The 23,519-nt window shown below is 38.2% G+C and overlaps 1 protein-coding gene across 1 annotated transcript in view; it reads right to left on the reverse strand.

Moving 5' to 3' along the window:
• Window positions 1-23,519, reverse strand: part of LOC150076253 (coadhesin-like) — a 270,840-nt gene that overhangs the window by 70,557 nt on the left and 176,764 nt on the right. The gene's annotated exons all lie outside the window — the stretch shown is intronic.

Consider the following 23,519-nt stretch of genomic DNA (forward strand, 5'->3'; position numbering starts at 1 on the left):
GAGTATCAATGCCTTGTCTTTCCAGTGCCCGAAACATTGCCTTATGCTGTATGGAGTCAAATGCCTTTTCATAATCCACAAATGCCAGGCATAATGGTGTTTTATATTCATTTGCTTTCTCCATTAGCTGTGATATTACATGAAGGTGATCCATAGTTGAGAATCCTGTCCTAAAGCCAGCTTGCTCTTTCGGTTGATTCTCATCAAGTATTCTGTCTAATCTGTTAGTAATGACCCTTGTGAACAACTTGTAGATGTGGGATAGCAAGCTAATTGGTCTATAATTTCCAATTTCTGATTTATCTCCTTTCTTATGCCGCAAAACTATGATTGCATTATTCCACTGCTTAGGTGTCACACCTTTTCTAATGCACTTTGTGAAGAGCCTTGCCAGTTTTTGTGTTATGTCTCTTCCTCCCAATTTTAACAACTCTACAGTAACTTCATCTTCCCCCGGGGCTTTCTGATTCTTCATTTTCTTCAATGCATGTTCTACCTCATCAGGAAGAATATTGGGTATGTCGTATGTGTTGCTACTTTGCAATCCATCTTCCCCACTGCTGGCATCATTCCCCTGCTCCTTGTATAATTCTCTATAGTAGTCTTCTGCTATTTGAATTATGCCTTCTCTGCTGTTTATAAGTACACCCTCGCTATTCTTCAGTTTCAGTATCATTTGTCTTTCTGTATTACTGCTCATGGCTGCTGATTTAATTCCTTTGTTTTCCCTTAATGCTTGTTCTACTTTTCTTGCGTTAAATCTTCTTATGTCCTCTCTGAGTCTCTTTCTAATGGCTTTGCATAACTCAGTATACTCAATTTTCTCCCTGTCAGTGTTTTTCTTGCTTTTCATTTGTCGTCTTCGGTTCATCATGACAAGTGTTTCTTGACTAATTTTTTCTTCTTTGGATTTCTTTTTCCCTATAGGTTTCTTGGGCTTTATCACTTTCAAAAAGTTGTAATATTCCTCGTCGATATCTTGGTCCTCAGCAGTCTGCAGAAGCTCATACTTGTTCTTAAGTTCCAGTACATACTGCTTTTTCTCCTCTTCTGTTATCTCAAAGACCTTTGTATTATTTACTCGGGTCAGTTTTTTCCTTTCCTTTCCTACATCTATATCAAGTGTACATCTTACCATTCTGTGATCACTTCCAACATTTACCTTATTCAGGACAGTAACATCATTCACAATATATCTTCTGTTAGTGAGGATGAAGTCAATTTCATTAGTAGTTAATCCATTTGGACTCTTCCATGTCCACTTTCTGTTCACCCTTTTCTTGAAAAAAGTGTTCATTACTGACAATCCTTGAGATTCTGCAAATTCCACAAGTCTTTCACCTCTTTCATTTCTTTCACCAATTCCAAAATTTCCTATTGTTCTCCTTTCTGCGCTGTTTTGTCTTTTTCCAACCTTAGCATTGAAGTCTCCCATAATAATAGTGTAGTGGGTTTTCTGCTCATCTAGAAGACTCTCCATTTCTGTATACATTTCTTCAACCTCTTCATCATCATGGCTCGATGTTGGTGCATAAATCATTATAATCTTTAGCTTGTATCTCTTAGAAATCTTGAGTATTAGTCTTGACACTCTTGGTGATGTACTTATTATACAGAAATTAAAAATTTATAATTATTTACATTTTCTTTGTTAAAATCTTTTTTTTTTTGCATGCTGTGAACCAATAACAATAATCTTTCACTACCTAAAGCACAAATTGCTTCTGTTTTTCACTTTTGGTTAGAATATTGTACACTTCTCCATCAATTTAATTCCTCTTTTTGCTATGTCATTAAAAACTTAAGTTCTGATTCACTTCAAGCTCCTTGTTTTCATTCTTTGTAACATTATCAGCTTGATGGCGAACAGTGAATAACACTAGCTGACAAAATTTTTTTTTGTCATACCTCTGGAACAAAAGTTGGTTGTTCTGAACAAAATTAATGTCCTGATTATGAAAATATTGCCGACCGGGCTAGCCAGGTGGGTAAAGTGCCTGCCTGGCAACCCAAAGGTCGTGGGTTCGAATCCCATCTTGGGCTTGGATAAGAGTAGTGCAAAAACTTTGGGAAGTGCATTATGGCCACAGAAGCTGATGCACTAACAAAAAAAAAAAAAAGAAAAAAAAAAAAATATATATATCAATCTTTTCCTTCTGTCATGTCTACATCAAAAGATACATGCATTTTTTAAATTCCTTGTTTTTATACAATATCAGCATACATGGTTGTAATTATTACACACAATATATGTTACTTAGACACGTTTTCCACTCAATGATTTCCTTTTATACACCAGATTGCTTTCCCGTTTAAGGAACCAACAGTAATCTCCCATCATGGCAGAGTCCCAGCAACCTTGGTATTGTTTCTTTATTGCAGATCCGTCCTGGTGGAAGCGCTCTCCTTGTTCATCACTGACATCTGCTAAGTTTTCAGGAAAGAAATCCAGATGGAAATGAAGGAAATGCGTTTTCAATGACATTCAGCACTCCATGTTCTTGTTTGTTTGTTTGTTGTTTGGTTTTTAGGAGCATTAGCAACTAAGGCCATATTGCTCTAGGTATATGCAGTGGTCATTCCCTGACCTTTCCACATCCTCCGTATTTGGTGGTCAGGCTCGAACCCCAGTCTAATCAAGAAGCGTGTGCTAACGCACCACTGCTCGTACCCACCTGGCTACGGAGGCACCTCCATGTTCTTGTAACATTTCAGCAAGTTTGTCACCAGTTGCTCACAGTTCTCTTCTTTTCTCTTTCCGAGGAATCTGTGTACCACAGCCTTGAAAGATCTCCATGCAGCCAGTTCAACATTATTCAGGTTTCTTTGAAATTCTTCATCTTTTAGGAGCTTTTTTATTTGAGGACATATGAAAATTCCTTCCTTCAGCTTTGCATGAGATAAATTTGGAAGCATTTTCAGTAAATATGCAAATCCTCTGCTTTCTTTATCCAGTGCCTTAGTGAAATTCTTAATCAATCCAAGCTTGATGTGTAAAGGGGGAAGAAAAACCGTTTGTGGATCAACCAATGGAACATACTTTACATTGCTTTTGCCGGAAATATATTCATCTCTCTCTCTTGTCCCAGTGTTGTATGACGTAGTGTTTGGCTGTTGCATGACTATCCTGCAAACACAGGAAACAACAGCATTTAGTGAAACCACCTTGCAACTCAACAAGCAGTCTGATCACTTTGAGATCACCACAAATATTCCAACCATAGTCATTGTAACGTATAGCAGCAAGAACCTGGGACATACTATCGTAAGATTCTTTCAGGCCAACAGCACGAACAAGAGGAACTGATGGTAAAGTATTTCCATTATGAAGCAATACTGCTTTCAAACTTAGCTTTGACGCATCAATGAACAAACGCCATTCAGAGGTATTGTGATCAATGTTCAGTTCGTGAATAAAACCAACGACGTATTTGCAGACACACATGTTGTTTTCCATTGCAAAATATCTTGAAAACTCTTCATTTCGTTTACGGTATATTGTAATGTTTGTACCTTTGGTGAGTAAGTTCCACTGTCGTAGTCTGGATCTGAGTAATTCAGCCTTCTCTTTGGGTAAGCCCAAGTCTCTGATCAAGTCGCTTAATTCTTCTTGTTCAATGTAGTGTGGGGCCTTTTCTCCTTCTGGCTCATTGTCCAAATCATATGAAGTACATGGTTCCACGACATCTGGTAAAACTATTTCTTCTGTACTGTCATCACTACTTCCAATACCCCAAGATTTTGGTGGCACAGGGGTCCTGGCAGTTCTTTACTGTGTGGCACAGGCCTAATTGCTGATGGGATATTTGGATATTTGATGCAGTGCTTTCTCTTCTTGGAAATACCTTTTATTTTTGTCATGCAGAAACAGCAGTTGTCGAAATGATTCTTGGGTTCGTGCCACACCATAGGAACAGCTGTTTGTTTGTAGGCTTTACGGCGCAAGAGCAGCAAAGGCCATAATGTGCCATAGGGACAGCAAAAGGTAATGCTCTCAGCTTGCCATATAACCACAGCCTTAAGTTCGTTGTACAAGTAATACAACAGATATGTGGGGTCCATTTTTTTTCTTGGTCACCGATCTTGCAGCTGAAGTACAATGAATATGCAACTTTTGTGACATTGTATATTTTCTTCTTCTGAGTTTTTGGGGTTAAGTGTCCACAAACATAACAGAAGCTGTCTGGTTGATTGAAGCAAGTTCTGTGCTTTGTCTTCTCCATTTTAACAATGCATTAACCTAAAAACAGTAAAAGCAATTGGTAAATTTGAACAGAAGGTGAATTCTTGTAGCATAGTTTATCATACACTATATATTGAACAACAGTTGAATGGTGTAATAAAAATTAATAAAAATACTGATTTCTCTGGAAAAGTGCATCAAAATCAAAATATACTATATTGCAAGGACAGTAATGATGTACTTGCTTAACTTTTAGCAAAATAAACAAAACCAACCAAAAGTTAATAATTTTAAAAATTGTATTTCAAACAGTAATGATATCTTTGTACAGAATCCACTTATCTATCTATATCTTAAAACTGAGACGTGATAGGAAATATTTATGATTGATTTTAATTTCTATACATAAAACTTGACCAGAAACAACCATTGATTTGCTGGCAGTAAAAATCATGTTGGGTTGTGTAAAATTACACAACTTTTACACATTAGAAATACCAGATCACTGAAAAAATTCTGCATTTTTTTTTAAACAAAACTGTCAACTACTTAGATCTGTTTTAGGATGCCACTCTTTTTTTGGTTTAATACTAACACCCTCTCAGGTTTTCCTAAAACTATCCTTAAATTTATGCATTATTGCATTTTTTTTTTTTTCTTTTTATCTAGTGGCACATTGCAATATCACAGGATGCGAAGCTAATACCTCCTGCGAAAGATACCATAAATGTCCACAAAATTTTTTGAGTGCAACACTAGTTAGAGTAGCATTAGCATTAGTAGAGGCATTTGATGCAAGAAAGCAAGCTTATGCAGCATCAGCCAAAAAAAAAAAAAAAAAAAACCCACTTCCACTTCACCCCTCTGTTCGTTCAAAATACCTGTCTAGCTGAGCCTTAAACTTATTTAGACTATCAACTTCCACGACAAGGGATGAAAGTCTGTTCCACCAACCAACCACCTGCTGGCTAAAGGCAAATTTCCGAACGTCCATCCTACATCTGTCCTTCCTCAATTTGAACCTATGCCCTCTCAGGTGATTATTCTGAGCAGAAGGAAGAATCCCATCAGCATTGAGCATGCTCAAACCATTCAAGGCTTTATACACCTCTATCAGATCACCTCGCTGGTGCCTAGTCTCCAGACATTTGCAATTTGTAATTTCTGTAATTTGCAAAACTTAAGCCTTTCTTCGTAAGAGCACGCCTTTGTTCCATTCACTAATCTTGTTGCCCTTCTCTGTACTCGTTCCAGCAGCTCTATATCCTTCTTGAAATGAGGCCTCCAGACCTGTATACAGTACTCTAGGTGTGGCCTGACCATTGCCCTATACAAGGGAATAATCACCTCCTTATCCCTGCTAGAAAAATTCCTATATATCATTGACAATACACCATGAGCTACTCTTGCAGCCCATCTGCACTGCTCAGAGAACTTCATATCTGCCTGCACAACCACCCCCAGGTCCCTTTCATTCTCTACCACTGTCAGTGTAGTACCAACACCGCGGAGATGGGAGAAATCCCAGGTGCCGTCTGACACGAACATACCTTGTCAGTGTAGTACCACAGAGTTGATACCTTGCTCTGCGGTTGCTGTTTCCCATGTGCAGTACATTACATTTGTCAATGTTAAACTTCATTTGCCACCTCTCAGCCCATCCGCTCAATCTTTCCAGATCCTGTTGCAGCAGCATAGTGTCAGTAGTGTCCTTGACAACCCTGCCTACTTTTGTATCGTTTGCAAACTTGGACATTAAGCTTGATATACAATCATCAATATCATTTATAAATACAGAAAACAATAATGGACCCAACACTGAGCCCTGAGGGCCTCCACTAATAACATTAGTCCACGACGAGCAGTGTCCATTGATTACCACTCTCTGTCTTCTCCCCTCAGCCACCCCTTTATCCACAGCAGCAATTTGCCTCCAATGCCACACTGCTCCAATTTGTGCAGCAGTCTTCCATGTGCAACAGTATCAAAAGCCTTTCTAAGATCCAAGTATATAATATCAAAGTTATTCCCTACATCCAGTTCTTTTGTGACTGCATCATAGTATCCAATCAAATCGGTCAGGCAAGACTTCCCCTTGACAAAACCTTGCTGTGTCCGAGCTATAGCTGAAATCTTGTCTAAATGATCCTGCAGTGCTTCTTTAACTAGTGCCTCCATTAATTTTCCTGGAACAGAAGTTAAACTGACAGGTCTATAACTACTTGTGTCAGCCTTTGATTCTCCTTTGTGAACTGGGGTGACATTTGCACATCTCCAGTCTGTGGGCACCTCCCCTGAGTCCAAGGAAGCTCTCATAATTATGGCTAAGGGTTTGCTTACTTCCTATGCTGCCTCCTTTAATATAACTGGATAGATCCCATCCACCCCGGGTGCCTTTCTTGTATTTATCTTCAACAATTTCTCCTCCACTTTATTCTCAGTTATTACAAGATTCTCTAGCTTACTGCTAGAGTTGAATACACCTCTAGCTTTCCCCTCGCTAAATAACTCCTCATGTGTGAATGTTGATGCAAAATATTCATTTAGTTTGTTAGCTACCTGAGCAGGATCATCAACAGTTGACCCATCGATATCAAGTGGACCAATTTAATTCATCCCCTTCCTTCTAGAGTTTACATAAGTAAAGAACTCTTTGCTGTTTTTCTTTGCATCCCTTGCCAAAGATTTCTCGTAATCTGCCTTCGCCTGCCTAACCTCCTTTGTAACTTGGTTACAGATCAACTTGTATCTATCATAGGCTTCTGTGTCATGTGTTAATTTGTATATATCCCATGCATGTTTCTTCTCTGCCATATGCCTCATCAGTTCATCTGACATCCATTTAGGCCTAAACCTTGAACAATATTTCTTAGTTGGTATGTAAAGCCTAGTAGCTTTCAAGATAAGTTCTTTGAATGCTTCCCATTTTGCATTTGCTGTTGGTAACATCATCAGTTGGTCCCACTGTATAGAATTTAAATACTGTCTCAGTCCATCGTAGTCGCCTTTACGAAAGCAATAACCCTTCCCTTTACCCCTAATGGTAGTTACCTCTTTGAGTAAATCCCACTTCAGCACACTGTGATCACTGCCACCTAGTGGTTGATTTATCTGCAGATTCTTAATGCATGAAGAATCACTGCTGATAATCAAATCAAGAGTATTCCTCCCTCTAGTTGCCTCCTGAACATGCTGATGTAGAAAACAATCATCCAATAAATCCACAAAAGCCTTGCTAGTGTGTGAGTGACCAGCCCCCAAATTCCAGTCAATATCTGGGAAATTAAAATCTCCCATTATAAGACTCTCTGATTTACTGGCCCACTCTATTTCCCTGTGCAGTTTCTTATTATACTCATCAGAGTCATTAGGCCTATAGCACACTCCTACTCTCAATTTTGATCTCCCAATGCTTATGTCACACCAAACTGACTCGACACTGCACTGTCCAGCGATGTCCACTGGCTTCACTTCCTTGGATTTTATGTATTTCTTAACTAATAGCATAACCCCTCCTCCCTTCCTATCCAGTCTATCCTTTCTGTAGACGTTGTACTCCCCAAATTCCAGTTCTGCATTCCTTATATCTGTGTGACACCATGTCGCTGATATCCCAACAATATCTGCCTTTGATGTTTTGAGCAATACCTCAAATTCATCAAATTTATTTACTAAACTCCTAGCATTGGTGTACACGCAAGTATACATGCACCTATTTCTATTCTTAGCTACCCTAACACAACCCATGTGTTTACTTGTACCGCAATGACTCCTGGCAGTCTCTGAAATATCCTGCATCTTGTTTTTCAGGCTTCTTCTCATTCGAATAGAAGCAGTGCAAGAATCTCTTTCACCTCTACCAGTGGCTACTGTTATTCTATTCGCCTTTGTCTCCCCCCAAGCTAGCAGTTTTCCGACCCACCTAACACTGCCTCGATAGTATCAGCAAATATTCTTGCACCCTTTCTATTTAAGTGTATCCCATCCTATAGAGTAGTAACTATTCATTTGTAGAAAGAAAGGTTTGGCAAAAATTTCAAATTTTCATAGGGGCTTCAGCATTTATAGGAGTCTGAAACCATGCCATAATGTACACATGAATTTGAAAAAAAAAAGCAAAAAAAAGAGCACATGTTGCAAGATCCTTTTCTTCATGTACATTCAAATGCAATTCTCAAAATAGATACATCATTAGAAAATATAAAACTTTGTTCCCTATAACCTTCTGTACAATATGGTTTATGTAACTCATGTAAAACAAAATTGAGGGTCTCTTCTACTATGTCCATCAATACTGAACTGATATACGAGCCTTACATTCCTATTTCGACTTTAGCAGTATCAATTTTAGACCATACTTCCTGAAAACACTTGAAAAAGCACATAAAATATAAAATTTTCATAAACATGACATCTACCAGCATTCAGTGAAGATGGGGTGACACAAAAAAAGAGCTTACACGTGGTCTAAGCTTTATCATTTCTTTAGTGAATGATATATGGTTGTATCTCTTTACTGGTTCCAGCAGATAGTTAAGAGACACCAAGCAGTTGGTATCCAGACAGAGGGAAACTTCTCCTCCTTACTTCCCTTTACACCAATGTTAGTTCTTTCACTCAGGTCCCGTTGGGTAAGACAAGTCCAACCATGCTTAAAAGTCACTACTGCAAAAACCAGACAACTCTTTTCTATTAGAGTAATAGTGAGGCGGTCAAGTGTCCTCTTCACTATTACTTGAATGGAAAAGAAATGTCCTTGATTGGACAGTTGAATTTTTTTTTAGTTTTTTTTTAGACACTTTTACATGGAATTTAGGTGATAGTGGTGAATCAGTGACTAACTAATTCTTAAATTTTCAACATTGTGATCTAATGCACAAGTTGCTATTAAAATATAAACTATCTCTATCACTAATTTTATACAGTTGAGATATTCGACAAGTCCCAAGTGATAAAGCTTATTTTATCCCTTTTCTCTAGCTTAGATGGGCTGGGAAAATATACACCTGATTCTGGCAATGATGTTTCATTTATCTACTTTTAAGAAGTTTTCTGCTGCTTAAAAAAGAATATTAAGAATGTTTTGTCATCATGTTAAGTGTTGCCAGAAATCATTAATTACTTATATTATTTTTTTAAAAATCCTTAAAACTGGCCTATTTTACTGATTACTGGCCAGTGTGATGGTTCCAATGATGTGAATGAGCTATTTTGCAATTATTTTTAAATCAAAATGAAAAAATTTCAAGGTTGAGAAAAGGAAATTTTGAAAAGCCAGAATAAGGACTCCCTAATATATATATAATTTATGATATTTTTAAAGAAGGAAAACTATTAAATAAATTATAGAGTAAAGTATAGATTTGCCATTTTCTAAGTGTTCTATTTGTTTCATGGATTTTCTTTTCTTTTTGTTTTCAAACTTATTTACAATTGCTGCACATAGATTTATTTAGATCCTCTACTGATATTTTATTATTGACTTTTCTGTCATATGTTCACATACTTTGCCACCTTTATTTCATTATATATTATTGCAATTGCAGATAATCATAAAACTTAGTTTTACAGCTTATGTGCCATAAACTTGCACTACAGTGCTTTCAAAGGAACTGGCCCCAAAGAGCACCATAAGCAGAAAGCTGTTTTTTGGTAGGTATTTTTCAATTTCATCAATACTTTGGTAGATTTTCACTGATTTTTCAGAGTTTTTTTGTAGTGTGAAGGTAGGATTGGGCAGTTATTCTGAGTGTTAATGAAGAAAAAAAACAAGTGTAGTACATTAAATATGCAAGTTTTCAACTTGCATATTTAATGTACTACACTTGTTTTTTTTGGCACCATCAATTTTTTTTGCTTAAAGAGAAAGGAATGAATGTTTTAAAAAAGATTTTATTAAACTAAACATATATTGAGTATTATTATATAAACATAATAAATTTAGTATTAACATAATAATAATGATATTAATTAAATTTATTGATGTCATATTGAACGCACATGACACTAATTACTGTACCAACAAGTGAACAAATAATGTCGAACTTAAATATCAAAAGAGTGTGAATGCAATAATAAATAGCTAGATGCCAAGTTGAAAAGGGTGACCTGACTACCTTCAAGTTTGAGTTAAATATAAAATAAACATCATCTGCATCAGGAATGGTTTCTATGAAGTAAACAAAATTTCAAAATTAACGATTCCTGGAATTCTTCAACCTCTTCATCATCATGGCTCTATGTTGGTTCATAAATCATTATAATCTTTAGCTTATACCTCCTAGAAATCCTGAGTAGTAGTCTTCTAACATAGTGGATATCAAGTGTGTACTCCTTTCCAGTACATGGGGATTGACTCCCTCTCATCTTGAAACTACAGTACTGTACTTCTACTTCCACAGTTGTCTGTTAAGCAGTATAAAAGCAGTCTACCATCGCTTTCCCAAAGCTAAAAATCAGAGAAGAAGGGTTATACTCAGGTTTATTCCTCCTTGAGACCATAAAAAAAAAACCCATCTAAACATATGGGAGTGTCGTTGTTGTTGTTGTTTTGGTTTTTAGGAGCATTAGCAACTAAGGCCATATTGCTCCGGGATATGCGGTGGTCATTCCCTGACCTTTCCGTATCCTCCGTATTTGGTAGTGACGGGCTCGAACCCCGGTCTAATCAAGAAGCGTGTCCTACGCACTGCTGCTCCTTCCCACCTGGCTATGGGAGTGTTATACCAATCAAAAAATGCATAGTACTTCATAGGATTAAATATAGGCCCAGAAGAAAAGAGCATTTTAACACTCATTTCCCATTATAACACTGCAGCTTAAGGTAATAACCTGCTTGGTTGGAAATAATACTGATCTTGTTGTGCTACATTTATAGCACAACAAGTTATTATATAGCTCACTGCTGGGCACATACAGCTGTGAATTACAGGCTCCGAAAAAGCGATAAGTGTTTGCCTTTTTATTTACCTAATTGTTATTTTATATTGTACTTTATACGTAGTCTTATAGTTATTGTTACGCTGGTTATTTTTATTTTTAATTTAGATAAAGAGTTTTTGTAGATTACTACTTAATATACGTAAAACCGTTATTTCATTTGGATCTTGCAGCCATTGTTTTTGTATACAGTAATAGGGAATTCATATTTTTAATTGTGGCAACTAGGCAGCTCTAAAGTATAAGTATATAGCATAATACACATCACTGCATTTAGGATTCTATTAGATAGCGTAGTATTGACAATTAATTAATTAAATTTATTGATCTTATTAATTTAAAATATTATGCCCCAGAGAAGAGCAGCAAAGCAACGGGCACAAAGTGGCAGGAGTGCTGTGACTCGGGGGAGAACTGAGGGGGGCAATTCTCCAGTGCATCACAGCCCAAAAAAATGTGCAACTTGTGAAATGTTTGCCGAACTCTCTGGAACAGAACATGATCTAGCCAAGGAGGATGTTTTTGTGTGTGCCAAGTGCAGAGAGTGTCTAGAAATTAGGCATCAACTCAGCGTTCTACTGGGCATCTATGAGAGCTTGAGGTGTAGGGTAGATGCCCTCGAAGAAATTAATATGAGGGGCCCGTCAAGCTTTCAGCTGCCCAACTCAACGCCAGAGCTCACTCCTGGGCATCAGGCAACACAGCAGCAATCTCCAAGGCAGAATGCGCTGGTCCCAAATGAACTAGTTATTGTTGGTGACTCTATTGTCAGGGAGACGGGGAATATATTGTGTATAAAGGATAGATGGAACAGAACCAAGGTATGTCTGCCAGGGGCAAAAGTTGATGATGTTGTAAAGCATATACAGTAAACCCCCGCTATTCGCGGTATCTGTATTCGCGGTCGCTGATTTAATATAAAATGAAACCTAAGAATAATGTGAATTTTAAACGCCGTAAATATTTTCCGCCATAAAAAAACATGGGCGTGGCTAAAATTATCTTTCCCGGTCAAAACAGCACTCAGTGGGTGGGGAGAGAGGGGTGACAAAATTGCGAGCGTGGATGTTTCTCGCTAATCCTTCTTCAGTATGTGTTATGCGCTTGTCATGGAAGGTTTCGTCGTTTGCTTTTAATTTATATGTTTATAAATTGAATAAATTTATCAATTTATAAATTGGTATGCTTACAAAAGTAATAAATCTACCATTTTGCAGTGTAAAACAGACTTTTTCGAGTGTGTTAATGGAAGAAAGTGACTTTATTGTGGACAAGTTCTTTCTAACCCGTACAAAAATATGGCTACGAATAACAAGGAAAATGTGAAAATATCAAAGAAGGTGATGACATTAGCGAATAAAATTGACTTATTAGGCAAAATTTCTAATGGTGAAAGTGTCTCCTCAGTGGCAAAACATTATAAAATCAATGAGTCAACGGTACGATCAATCAAAAAATCGGAAGACAAAATCCGCCGTAGTGTCCGTGAAAACGCGCTAATTGCTTCAAAAATTTGCTCTGTAACTCATGATGTTAAATTATAAAAAATGGAAAAGGCTTCAAATCTGTGGATAGAAGACCGAACTCAAAATAAAATTCCGTTAAGTTCACTCATCATTCGTGAAAAGGCAAAACACCTTTATCAACACTTTAGCGAAACTGGTGATAGCACTGGCGGGATAAGTTTTTTAGCTAGCAAAGGTGCTGGTTTGAAAGATTTGTTTGAAATTTCTAATAAATATTACATTTAATATTAAATTGTTTCCTATTTTCATTTCGATGCCATATGCTTGCATTTCACTATGTACTGTATATGTACATAGTCATATTATGAAGGTACATATAATACAAACATAGACAAAATTTTAGACTAGTTTTTCTTATATATTTCACACTTTGGAACGGAACCCCTTTTATTACTATGGAAGCCATAACTCAGTATTCACGTTTTCGGTATTCGCGGCATTTCTCAGGAACGTAACCCCCGCGAATAGCGGGGGTTTACTGTATCATCTTTTACGGGCACAAAAGGTGATATTGTTGTACACATTGGCATCAATTACATTAAGAGTAGGAGATCTGCAGATTTACTTAACAAGTACAGGTCAATGTTGCAAAAAAGTCGTGAGGCAGGGTTAAATTTGAAAGTGTCTGCAATTCTGCCCAGACATGATAGGAGGGAATACATGATGAGAGCCTTGTCAAGCAATTCGGCCCTGGAGGTAATGTGCAAGGCTCAAGTGGTAGAATTTTTTTCAGCGTGGTCTGTGCATGTTAACAGGAGAGACTGCTTCTACAGGGATGGGATACACTTAAATAGAAAGGGTGCAAGAATATTTGCTGATTCTATCGAGGCAGTGTTAGGTGGGTCGGAAAACTGCTAGCTTGCAGGGATTCACAGACTAAAAGGTTAAAAGTAGCAGCAGGCAGAGGTGAAGGTGATTCTTGCACAACCTCTATTAGAATAAGTAGCGACCTGGAGTGACGGGTGCTGGGGGGTTTCAGGGACTGATGGCAGTCATCACAAAACAGGTGGGTATATGGGATGTGTTAGGGTAACTAATAATAAGGATAGGTACATGTATACCAATGCTAGAAGTACAGTAAATAAATTTGATGAATTTGAAGTGTTGGCCAAGACATCTAAGGCGGAATTGTTGGGATAGCAGAGATGTGGTGTCACACAGATATAAGGAATGCAGAACTGGAATTTGGGGAGCACAATGTGTACAGAAATGATAGACAGGATAGGAAGGGAGGAGGTGTTATGCTGTTAATTAAGAAAAACATAAAATCAAAAGAAGTGCATCCAGTTGATATAGATGAACAGTGCACTGTTGAGTCAGTTTGGTGTGACATAAGCACTGTGAAAGCAAAAACAACAGTAGGAACGTGTTATAGGACTAATGACTCGAATGAGTACAACAAACAATTGTACACAGAAATAGAGTGAGCTAGTAAATCAGAATGTCTTATAATGGGGGATTTTCACTTTCCAGATATTGATTGGAACTTGTGGGTTGGTCACTCGCACACTAGTAAGACTTTTGTGGATTTATTGGATGACTGTATTCTGCAGCAGCATGTTCGACAAGCAACCAGAGAGAGTAATACTCTTGATCTGGTTATGAGCAGTGATCATTCGTGTATTAAGAATTTGCAGATACAGGAACCACTAGGTGGCAGTGATCACAGTGTACTGATGTGGGATGTACTTAAAGATATAATTACCATCAGGGGTAAAGGAAACGGTTTTTGCTTCCGTAAAGGTGAGTACAGTGGTCTCGGACAGTTTTAAATTCTGTGTAGTGGGATCAACTGACAATATTACCAAATGTAAATTCTAAGCGGGAACCATTCAAGGAATTAATTGTGGATGCTACCAAAAGTTTCATACCTATTAAGAAATATTGTTCAAGGTTTAGGCTTACATGGTTATCAAATGAACTAATGAGACTTGTGACAGAGAAGAAAAATGCATAGGATGCATATAAATTATCAAGTGACTCAGAAGCCTATGGCAGATATAAGCTAGTCTGTAATCAGGTCACAAAGGAGGTTAGGCAGGCGAAGGCAGATTACGAGAAATCTTTGGCAAAAGATGCTAAGAAAAACAGCAAGGATTTCTTTACTTACATAAACTCTAAAAGGAAGGGGATGAATCTGATTGGTCCACTTGATATCGATGGTTCAAATGTTGATGATCCTGCTCAGATAGCAAACAAACTGAATGAATATTTCGCATCTACATTCACATATGAGGAGTTATTAAGGTTTGAAAATGGTAGAAGGCTATTATCAAATTTTAGCAGGGTGCTTAATGATTTTGTAATAACTGAGAGCAAAGTGGAGGAGAAATTGTTGAAGTTAAACATAAGAAAGGCACCTGTGGTGGATGGGATCTATCCAGTTATATTAAAGGAGGAGGCAAAGCAACTAAGCAAACCCTTAGGCATAATTATGAGAGCATCCTTGGACTCATGGGAGGTACCCATGGACTGGAGATGTGCAAATGTGATCCTAATTCACAAAGGAGGATCAAAAGACAACACAAGTAATTATAGACCTGTTAGTTTAACTTCTGTTCAAGGAAAATTAATGGAGGCACTGGTTAAAGAAGCACTGCAGGATCATCTAGACAAAACTTCAGTTATAGCTCAGACACAGCGTGGATTTGTTAAGGGAGTCCTGCCGGACCAATTTGATTGTATACTATGATGTGGTCACAAAGGAACTGGATGCAGGGAATAACTTTCTTATCATATATTTGGATCTTAGAAAGGCTTTTTATACTGTTGCACATGGAAGACTGCTGAAGAAACTGGAGCAGTGTGGCATTGGAGGCAAATTGCTGCTATGGATAAAGGGATGGTTGAGTGGGAGAAGACAGAGTGGTAATCAGTGAACACTGCTCATCGTCTAATGTTATTAGTGGAGTCCCTCAGGGTTCAGTGTTGGGTCCATTGTTGTTTTCTGTATTTATAAATGATATTGATGATGGTATATCAAGCTTAATGTCCAAGTTTGCAGACGATATGAAGGTTGGCAGGATTGTTAACGACACTAATGACAGTACGCTGCTGAAGCAAAATCTGGAAAGGTTGGGCAGATGGGCTGAAAGGTGGCAAATGAAGTTTAACATTGACAAATGTAAAGTACTACATATGGGAAGCAGTAATCCCAGAGTAACGTATCAACTCTGTGGTACTACACTGACAGTGGTAGAGAATGAAAAGGACGTGGGGGTAATTGTGCAGGCAGATATGAAGTTTTCTGAGCAGTGCAGACTGTCGGCAAGAGTAGCTCATGGTGTCTTGTCAATGATATACAGGAATTTTGCTACCAAGAATAAGAAGGTGATTATTCCCTTGTATAAGGCAATGGTCAGGCCACACCTTGAGTACTGTATACATGTCTGTAGGCCTCATTTTAAGAAGGATGTAGAGATGTTGGAACGAGTACAGGGAAGGGCAACAAGATTAGTGAATGGAACAAAGGGTTAGTCTTACAAAGAAAGGCTTAAGTTTTGCAAATTACAGTGTCTAGAGACTAGACACCTGCGATGTGATCTGACTGAAGATGCCTCCATAGCCAGGTGGACAGCAGCAGCAGTGCGTAGCACATACTTCTTGATTAGACCGTGGTTCGAGCCTATGACCAGCAAATACGGAGGATTCGGAAAGGTCAGGGAATGGCCACCTCATATTCCTGGAGCAATATGGCCTTAGTTGCTAATGCTCTTCAAAACCAAATAACAAACATCTGACTGAGGTGTGTAAAGCCTTGAATGGTTGAAGCATGCTCAATGCTGATGGCATTCTTCCTCTTGCTCAGAATAATCACCTGAGAGGGCATAAATGGGAAGCATTCAAGGAACTAATCTTGGAGGCTACCAGGCTTTACATACCAACTAAGAAATATTGTTCAAGGTTTAGGCCTAAATGGTTGTGAGATGAACTAATGAGACATGTGGCAGAGAAGAAAAATGCATGGGATACATACAAATTAATGGGTGACATGGAAGCCTATGATAGATAAGTTGGTCTGTAACCAAGTCACAAAGGAGATTAGGCAGGCAAAGGCAGACTATGAAAAATCCTTGGCAAAAGATGCAAAGAAAAACAGAAAAGAGTTCTTTACCTATTTAAACTCAAGAAGGAAAGGGATGAATCAGATTGGTCCACTGGATATTGATGGTTCAACAGTTGAGGATCCTGCTCAGGTGGCTAACAATCTAAACGAGTATTTTGCATCTACATTCACGCATGAGGAGTTATTCAGGAAGGAGAATGACGTAGGTAAAGTAAACATTGGCAGTGAGCTAGATGATTTTGTAATAACTGAGAGGAAAGTGGAGGAGAGATTGTTGAGGATAAACATAAAAAAGGCACCTGGGGTGGATGGGATCTATCCAGTTATATTAAAGGAGGCAGCAAAGGAAGTAAGCAAACCCCTAACAATAATTATGAGAGCTTCTTTGGACTCAGGGGAGGTACCCATAGACTGGAGATGTGCAAATGTAACCCCAATTCACAAAGGAGGATCAAAGGCTGACACAAGTAATTATAGACCTGTTAGTTTAACTTCGGTTCCAGGAAAATTAATGGAGGCACTGGTTAAAGAAGCACTGCAGGATCATCTAGACAAGAATTCAGTTATAGCTCGGACACAGCATGGTTTTGTTAAGGGGAAGTCTTGCCTGACCAATTTTATTGGATACTATGATGTAGTCACAAAAGAACTGGATGCAGGGAATAACTTTGATATTATATATTTGGATCTTAGAAAGGCTTTTGATACTGTTGCACATGGAAGACTGCTGCACAAACTGGAGCAGTGTGGCATTGGAGGCAAATTGCTGCTATGGATAAGGGGATGGTTGAGTGGCAGAAGACAGAGAGTGGTAATCAATGGACACTGCTCAACGTGGACTAATGTTATTAGTGGAGTTCCTCAGGGTTCAGTGTTGGGTCCGTTGTTGTTTTCGGTGTTTATGAATGATATTGATGATGGGATATCAAGTTTAATGTCCAAGTTTGCAGATGATACAAAGGTTGGCAGGGTTGTTAAGGACACCACTGACGCTATGCTGCTGCAACAGGATCTGGAAAGGTTGAGCAGATGGGCTGAGAGGTGGCAAATGAAGTTTAACATTGACAAATGTAAAGTACTACATATGGGAAACAGTAACCCCAGAGCAACGTATCAACTCTGCGGTACTACACTGACAGTGGTGGAGAATGAAAAGGACCTGGGGGTAATTGTGCAGGCAGATATGAAGTTCTCTGAGCAGTGCAGACGAATTGCAAGAGTAGCTCATGGTGTCTTGTCAATGACATACAGGAATTTTTCTAGCAGGGATAAGGAGGTGATTATTCCCTTGTATAAGGCAATGGTTAGGCCACATCTTCAGTACTGTATACAGGTCTGGAGGCCTCATTTCAAGAAGGATGTAGAGCTGCTGGAACGGGTACAGAGAAGGGCAACAAGATTAGTGAATGGAACAAAGGGTTGCTCTTACGAAGAAAGGCTTAAGTTTTGCAAATTACAGAGTCTGGAGACTAGGCACCGGCGAGGTGATCTGATAGAGGTGTATAAGGCTTTGAATGGTTTGAGCATGCTCAATGCCAATGAGATTCTTCACCTTGCTCAGAATAATCAGCTCAGAGGGCATAAATTCAAATTGAGGAAGGACGGATGTCGGATAGATGTGCGGAAATTTGCCTTATGGCCAGCGGGTGGTTGGTTGGTGGAACCGACTTCCATTACTTGTTGTTGAAGTTGATAACCTAAACAAATTTAAGGCTCAACTGGACAGGTATTTTGAGCGAACAGAGGGGTGAAATGGGAGTGGTTTTTTTTTTTTTTTTTTTTTTTTGGCTGATGCTGAATAAGCTTGCTTTCTTGTATCATATGCCTCCACTAATGCTAATGCTAATAGACCTGTTAGTTTAACTTCTGTTCCAGGTAAATTAATGGAGGCAGTGGTTAAAGAAGCACTGCAGGATCATCTAGACAAGAATTCAGTTATAGCTCAGATGCAGCATGGTTTTGTTAAGGGCAGGTCTTGCCTGACCAATTTGATTGGATACTATGATGTAGTCACAAAAGAACTGGATGCAGGGAATAACTTTGATATTATATATTTGGATCTTAGAAAGGCTTTTGATACTGTTGCACATGGAAGACTGCTGCACAAATTGGAGCAGTGTGGCATTGGAGGCAAATTGCTGCTATGGATAAAGGGGTGGTTGAAGGGGAGAAGACAGAGAGTGGTAATCAATGGACACTGCTCAATGTGGACTAATGTTATTAGTAGAGTTCCTCAGGGTTCAGTGTTGGGTCCGTTGTTGTTTTCGGTGTTTTTGAATGATATTGATGATGGGATATCAAGTTTAATGTCCAAGTTTGCAGATGATACAAAGGTTGGCAGGGTTGTTAAGGACACCACTGACGCTATGCTGCTGCAACAGGATCTGGAAAGGTTGAGCAGATGGGCTGAGAGGTGGCAATTGAAGCTTAACATTGACAAATGTAAAGTACTACATATGGGAAACAGCAACCCCCAGAGCAACGTATCAACTCTGTGGTACTACATTGACAGTGGTAGAGAAGAAAGGGACCTGGGAGTGGTTGCGCAGGCAGATATGAAGTTCTCTGAGCAGTGCAGACGAGCTGCAAAAGTAGCTCATGGTGTATTGTAAATGATATATAGGAATTTTTCTAGCAGGGATAAGGAGGTGATTATTCCCTTGTATAAGGCAATGGTCAGGCCACACCTAGAGTACTGTATACAGGTCTGGAGGCCTCATTTCAAGAAGGATGTAGAGCTGCTGGAACGAGTACAGAGAAGGGCAACAAGATTAGTGAATGGAACAAAGGGTTGCTCTTATGAAGAAAGGCTTAAGTTTTGCAAATTACAGAGTCTGGAGACTAGGCACCGGCGAGGTGATCTGATAGAGGTGTATAAAGCCTTGAATGGTTTGAGCATGCTCAGTGCCAATGGGATTCTTCATCTTGCTCAGAATAATCACCTGAGAGGGCATAAATTCAAATTGAGGAAGGACGGATGTAGGATAGATGTGCGGAAATTTTCCTTTGGCCAGCGGGTGGTTGGTTGGTGGAACCGACTTCCATCACTTGTTGTTGAAGTTGATAGCCTAAATAAGTTTAAGGCTCAGCTGGATAGGTATTTCGAATGAACAGAGGGGTGAAGTGGAAGTGGTTTTTTTTTTTTTTTTTGGCTGATGCTGCATAAGCTTGCTTTCTTGCATCATATGCCTATGCTAATGCTAATTCTAATGCTAACATTGCTGCTCTCAGAACATCTTATCAACATCAGCTATTGTGGCAACAAACAAGAATTCATGATGGCAGAAAAGGCAGAGCCTGCCACACCAGAATACAAAAAAAATCCAAAGAGAAAAAGAATCATGGTAGCTGCATGCAGAAATTTAACTTGAACTCACAATTGCCACTTTTTATCGTTGGTAAATCGACTAATTTTAGAGCTTTTAAAGATATAATTTGTTCAACTGTAGCAGTCTACAAACATTGAAAAAAGTCTGCGTGAATGGACTCTGCATTATTCAAAGGACATTTTTTCGTGATTTTGTACTTTTTGTGAAGAAATTGAAGAGAATACTTACCTGATAAGGCTATTTTCCTTTTGAATAACACTGCTTCACATTCCACTTGTGAAGAACTCAGATAAAAAAAAAAAAAAAAAAAAAAAAGGGAAGTGGAAGTCATATTTTTATGACCAAATGTAACATCTTTGATCCAGCCTGTGGATCAAGGAATCAATGAACGTCTAAAGAGAGAAACAGGTGAAAGTTTTTGAGTTCAATTTTGGGAAAAATAGAAGCCACGAATATAGGTCTTATACAATCATTAAAGGTCATCAACTTCAAATATGTTTGCAATATAGCACTTGTTGTTATTGTTGTTATTTTGGTTTTTAGGAGCATTAGCAACTAAGGCCATATTGCTCCGGGATATGCGGTGGTCATTCCCTGACCTTTCCGCATCCTCCGTATTTGGTGGTGACGGGCTCGAACCCCGGTCTAATCAAGAAGCGTGTGCTACGCACTGCTGCTCCTTCCCACCTGGCTACGGAGGCGCCTGCAATATAGCACTAGCATGGAACGAAACTCCAAGTTCAAAATTTACTAAATCTTGTAGAAAATTTTGGCTGAAGACAAAGGTTCTGTACTATAGGAAGATAATAAGAACAGAGTTTATTAACTAATTTTAGGTAAATTGAAAGTTCCAAAGATTTATAGCAAGAACAACATACAGCAATGGATTCAACAATGTTTTCCAACAAACCATCATTGATTTTTTTTGGAAAATATTATGGAGAATGCAGAAATAATACACTCCATGATAGAAACAAATGGATCCAAATATGAAGAAGAGATAGAATGAAATCTAGTGACAAAAATTTCTTATGCATCCATTAAAAATATCCTAGATATATTGAAGAACAGCCCAAGTCAACAGTCAATGATGTGATGTTTTAAAAAAAAAAGTGGAGGAACAATGCTGCAAAAAAGTAGAGGAACAGATGAAAATTACGGATTTTATGTAAATTAATGTATGTGTATATGTTTTAATTGAAAAAAATTCTTAATCTATGTATGTATATTTTTTTATGATTCCCCTCTTTAAATAACATTTTCAATTAACTAACCAACTACTGGTCCTGACAACATCAGATAAGAGGACTTCGACTGTACTTTTTAGGCTAACTTAAGAAAAGACTAAGTTCTTCCGAAGATCCCACTTGATGAGATATGCAAAAGAGCAAAAACACACACAGTGATCACTGAATTGTGACCATCCCATCCCAATGGACTATGTTGCATAGCTCGCAGTATAAAAAGCCAAACAGCTTCATGCAGTAGTAGAGCAGTGGTAATTTGCATCTGGTTGTGCAAGTCATAGTGATAAAGTAGAGTTATGGGACGTGGTAAAGATATCACAGAGTTTTAAAATAATGGCGCTGAATGAAGTTCAACACCATTCTAGCAGCTCAACAGAAATGTAAAGGATTATGCAAATTGGATGTTCATGGTGAGCAAAGGGTGCAATGCGCTGTATGGACTCAATGGTAAGTCACTGTGCAACAGCTGACACCACAATACAGTATAGGGAATGCAAGAACAATATCTTAAATGAAAATGCACCTCACACTCAGACATATGGAATTCCACAGCAGACAACCAAAGAGACATCCTCTCCTCACTGTTGATCATCATCAATGGCAAATTCTGTTGTTTCAAAAACATGCTGGTTGGACACTGGAGGACTGGAAATGAGTGTGGTCAGATGAGTCCAAATAGCTGGTGCAACATGCCAACAGACACCTTTGTATGTAGCGAAAACAACATAAGTGTGTGGTACCTATTATCCGGGCAGGTGGCTGGATAATGGTGTTGAACAAGATTGGCTGGTTAATATGGGGCATCTTTTGCTGGCAAGAACTAGGATCCCTGGTGCGTATGGACTAACGTTTTACTGATAAAGTCTACTGGTAGCACTTAGGAGACTATGTGCACCCTGCCATGTTGCATTTTTTCCAAGACAATAATGTGCCATGTCATCAGGCCTGTATATATGAGTAATTTCAAGAATACAGTGAAGATATCACCTATCTTGATTGCCTTCCAAATTCACCTGACCTGAATCCAGTTGAACACCTGTGGGATATTTTGGAACAGGAAGCGAGGTGTATGGACATGCAACCATCTTCTATTCCAACACTGTGAAAAGCTTTGCAGATCCCTACAGACGTCTTTGGACATCTAGTGTAGTTACTAGGTGAATAGCGCCTGTTATCCATGTAAATGGCGGCCCAATGCAGTATAAGGTGGGTAGTCACAATGTAGAATGTACTGAGCTATGATGCTCAATACGTTCTACATTGATATCAATATTTGTAGAAGAATAAGAGAAATTTACCGCAACATGATATGTAGAACACTTCTGTATGATACTCTCCAGAAATTAAAATGAATAAAAGATTAACACAAAATGATTATAGTAAAAAATCAATCGAAAATAATTTAAAAATTAATTAAAAAATCAAAAAACAATTTTTCCTTCCTGAAGCAAACAGTACTTTTCAACCATATGTCATGATCACAGGAATGGAAATTACAGAGTATGTGAGCTTGAATCTTAAATTGAGAGATTTGTCCTCACACATGCATGTGAAAGGCCGTGATTATTTGACTTCACGCATGTATGCAAAAGACCATGATTCGGAGATTAGATATGGATGGCGAATGTTAATAGAATTCTCATGTAATTTAATTTTGATGGTTTCTGCAATTAATAGTCTCATATAATTACATTGAACACTTAAGTATTTCGGCCTCATTAAATAAAAATGTATGGTTTTCGTTAACGCCATGAAAGGCTAATTCTGACACTGCTGAATGAGAAGCACATACTAAGAATGTGTCCTGTTTTACACGAATATTCCAAGGATCTATGCAGTGGAAACTGCATAGATCCTTGGTAAAACTAGATGCAATCACTGCAAGAAATGTTGTTTACAAAGTCATTTATTTGTGTTGTGAAAGAGGAAAGGACTGAGTATATAGTGTGTGATTTCCATATTGGTCTGGCCACAATCTTAAATTCGGCATCTTTAAAGAATCTATTAAGCTGCTTGTGCCACTGTTTAACATATAGAAGAGAAATAAAGTATTTTTTGGTGTTGCTATTGTTGGTTGGTGTAATTTTTTGTATCCTGTCCTTAGCTTGTAGCCTAATTCAGTTTATAGTAGCAAGGGGGTAATCCCTGTTTAAGAATCTGCTGGTTAATATCTGTATTTCTGAGTCTAAAGCAGATTCCGTTGTTGAATATTTATAGGAATTGAGAAAC

The sequence above is a fragment of the Mastigoproctus giganteus genome, chromosome 13 (genome assembly GCF_048544385.1).
Source record: "Mastigoproctus giganteus isolate SK-2022 chromosome 13, ASM4854438v1, whole genome shotgun sequence".
Classification (NCBI taxonomy): Eukaryota; Metazoa; Arthropoda; class Arachnida; order Uropygi; family Thelyphonidae; genus Mastigoproctus; species Mastigoproctus giganteus.